Raw genomic sequence first — 3,786 nt, forward strand, 5'->3', positions numbered from 1 at the left:
GAACACATGGAAGCATGTGATCAGTGACGGTAACATTGTTTGAAACAGGCGTGTACTATTTTGGACGTATAAGCATAGTCAATCTCAACAGGAAGTGAAATCAGTATCCATTTGAATTAGCATGAAGTTTTTCTGTCCTTCCCATCTTGAATTGAATCCCCTTCAAGACACTCAGTGAAGTTTAAACGTTGTGGTCGACGTTGGTCGTTGCATGTCAACATGTTTCAGTTTAGTTTTTGGTGCATCTTCATTTGAAATGCAAATGAAGGATAGATCATAGATGGTAGTAGAAGGAAGACAACCTTCAGGTCGGGCAGAGTTCTTCAGAGTTTTAGCTAGATATCTATATGTTGGTAATGGCACAAGTGGAGAGGTGTGGATTCTTCATGTACATGATAAGTTACTTCCTGATATTGTTGGCAAACAAAAAACATAGCATTGATGAGCAGTAAAAGTACAGGTAACGGCATGGTTCCGTTACCTCTCTACACGTTTACTGCTGGTCTACTGCCGCAGCTTGTGTTCGGACTGGACTCAAATGTCTGGTCATTTTTACTGTACCCCAAGTCCTGAGGTAAAACTGATCCAAGCTAGTGCGCAAACAACAGAGGACAGAAACGATGGAATTCAAGCGCTACCAAACAATAGTTCTGTGTATTGGAGAATGCTTTGGTTCAGTTTTGCTGTGTCAGGAAAAGAGTTTTGCCAGTCAATCAATCGAACCAAATAAGTCAGTCTAGACAGACAACAAGGAGACTAATATGATTATGTCACTCCAGTAATCAGCTCCATCCTTGGATCAGCAACGCTCATTATTACACTCCTCTAATCTATTTCATAACCAGATGATCACACACATTATCCATGTTATCTAAGCGTGACTCACACACAACACTGGAATTACAGACAAAAACAAAGTGCCTCACAGTGGAACTTGAGCTGATCGATATAGACTGGAGCCAAAATACTTTTCTCTTTCAGTAGTGTAAGAGGCAGGTGGTCGACCGAACACATGCAGAAAAACAGGTTAATGCAAGTGTGGCCATTGTTTCAGGTGGATCATAAGTAACTTGGTCATTGTTTACCTTGGAGAGTGGGTGTTGTCACCATGGCAACAATGCTACTCCAAGCTAAACAATGCATGCTGGGAATTGTAGAATGTAACTTTTGAAGCGTCCAAACTGAGCACCAAAACTCGACTAACCCTTGCTCCTCACTCACGCAACATGATGAACGAAATACAACTTGAAATAGTGGGAAAAGTGAAGACATCGTAACCAAAAAAAAAAAAAAAAAGGTCTGACACATAGCACACATACCTCAGGCTGGACCCTGTTCCTGCCCCAGAAGCAGTAACAGCCCTGGTGGAAACTAAACCCACAGCAGCCAGGTGAAGTCCCGTCTCCCCACATAGCACATTTCCTCCATTCTGCTGAAACCACACCCTGAAGTCCACCTCAGTCCTCAGATACTCGGCAGGTCAGGGTTGAAATAAGAACCGTTGTCATGATGATGATGACGTTGGGTGGCCTGTATTTCGTGTTAGAGGTTCACACATGCTATGCCTCTCTGCCTCGGGACAGACTGAAGAAAGACAGACGCATCGTAGAGATCCTTTATGCAGCTGCAATAAGTGAGGGAGTGTGTTTTCACTGCTGACGTATGCACGAGACTCAACAAGGGACCCATCCTGAGATGAGGACATGGCAGCCGGGCCCCGACACAGGGGGAGAAGGGGAAGAAGCTCACAGGAAGCCATGATAGAGAGAATCACCAGGGACTGCTTTAGTCATGCAGAGACACTGCAGTTCATGGCAGATCATCCTCCTACATGATAGATGAGACCCTCATGGGTTTAGAGCAAGTCAGACAGGAAGGAGGTGCAGCTCTAATGGCTCCCCCATGTGATTAAAGAGACACAACTTGGCTCACTGTATCCTGGAAACAAAGCCTGAGGGGTTGTCACATTCTCCTTCTCACCTTATCGGCTCGCTCTTCTCCACCGTTCTGCACCTGCTCTGCTGCTGCCACAGTCCCAGCAGGATGCTACAGACTTGCTGACAAATGTTGAAGATCTGAAATCTTATCCCACCACACCCTGGCAGCGACGTACCTCAGTCCTGCTGCTCTCTGCTGAAACAGCCGCTAAATATGAGCTTTGAAACTTGCCGTTCCCGGTCACATTATCCTGGTGCCAACTTAAATAGAGGGAACTACATTGTACGAGACATCAGTATCATTCGGATTTGACTGGGAACAAGATGTATCCTGGAACAACATGACTTATTATATTATTATACCTCCAAGGAGGCAATGTTTTTGAAGACATTGGTTTGTCCATCTGCCTGTATGTGTTCAAAATAACTTCATAAAGTCATTGACAGATTTGGATTATATTTTCAGGAATTGCATGGAATGGGGAGGAGAAAATAATTACATTGGGGGGGTGATGCGGGTCATATTTTATCCATTAATTCAGGTGTTTTGACACATGACAAACGCACGTTCAAGGTCTCCTGGTGTTCTAAGGATGATGATTTGGCGCTCTCACTACCGTGACTCAGATTTAATATCCGATCAGGGAATTATTAGTTTTATTTGGCGGAGGTTTGTGCTATTCGATTACTTTTTTTGTCTCAAATTAGTGCATGAGCCAATAAGCAGTCATTTAATTGAATTTAATAATTTCTCTGGGATTGTGGGAAAAACAATTTTGGCTCATGAGCTATTGTCAAAAGCTTCTTTTTTTTCAAAGATGTACTAATGCAATGCAAACCTGGAATTTGGTCTTTGAGTTTTTGTAATAATGTTGGGAAGCTTGTTTCTTTTCCTTTCTCTTTGTTATGTTTTATTATAATTTTTTGGAGTGTATTTATTTTCACAGATGTTGAACGTCATTCCTTATTTATTGTTTTCAAACAAGCAATTAATTTGTGTATATGTATCTTCATTCCTATGCTCACATGGGCTAAAATATCTGTAGTTGACTCATCACTACTACAGTTTTTTTCAAGTTTTCTAAAACCAGAGCAAACTTTAATAGTCTACGAGTGTCAATAAAGTTTGGAAGTCAGACGTCACATTAGCCATTAGCGCTGTTAGCTCTGCGGCGCAGACTGTCTTTGGCGTTGCAGGTCCATCACTGTGTCATGAAGTTGTGTGGTCACATAAGAGCTGCATCAGTTTTAAAAAGAACTCAAAGTTTGATCGTCGTCTTCACTGTGAGTGTATGGGAAGAGAAGCACTGCGCAAGACTGCAGCACCGCGTTGACTGATGAATAAATTAGCTCACCGACATAGATCTATAGTGTATAGAAAGAACTCCTCACGTTGGTAATGCCATCATATCAGGAGAAACTGGGTCAATCCTCACCTCCGTGGCACAACGGTTGAAAAACGCTGCATTACTATGTATTAGCTTGAAAATTTCACAAGTGGTTGTGACGTAGGGAAAGCTGGGGATTTCACATAAAACTGGTAGCCCACACCAGCCAGTGGGAAACAAATGTTTTTGTTGGTTCCTTATTCCACAGTTCTAAAAAGACCAACATTTTCAGTTAATCTCTAGATAAATCCTTCAGTTAGTTCAGAAAAAGAACTTGGTTTGCCATAGCCTTAAGTTGTCATGACAACATATTTGCAGAAGTGATTTTAGATAAGCAAAACACTTGGGTGTGATATTACTCTCGCCAAATTTCATCTATTACTCTGAATATTCGTTCATCATTTGAGTTCCACATGCACTACATGAAAGGTTAAACTGTTTATATTTAGTCTCTAAATGAC

This window comes from Synchiropus splendidus, chromosome 14, assembly GCF_027744825.2.
Source record: "Synchiropus splendidus isolate RoL2022-P1 chromosome 14, RoL_Sspl_1.0, whole genome shotgun sequence".
NCBI classification, from domain to species: domain Eukaryota; kingdom Metazoa; phylum Chordata; class Actinopteri; order Syngnathiformes; family Callionymidae; genus Synchiropus; species Synchiropus splendidus.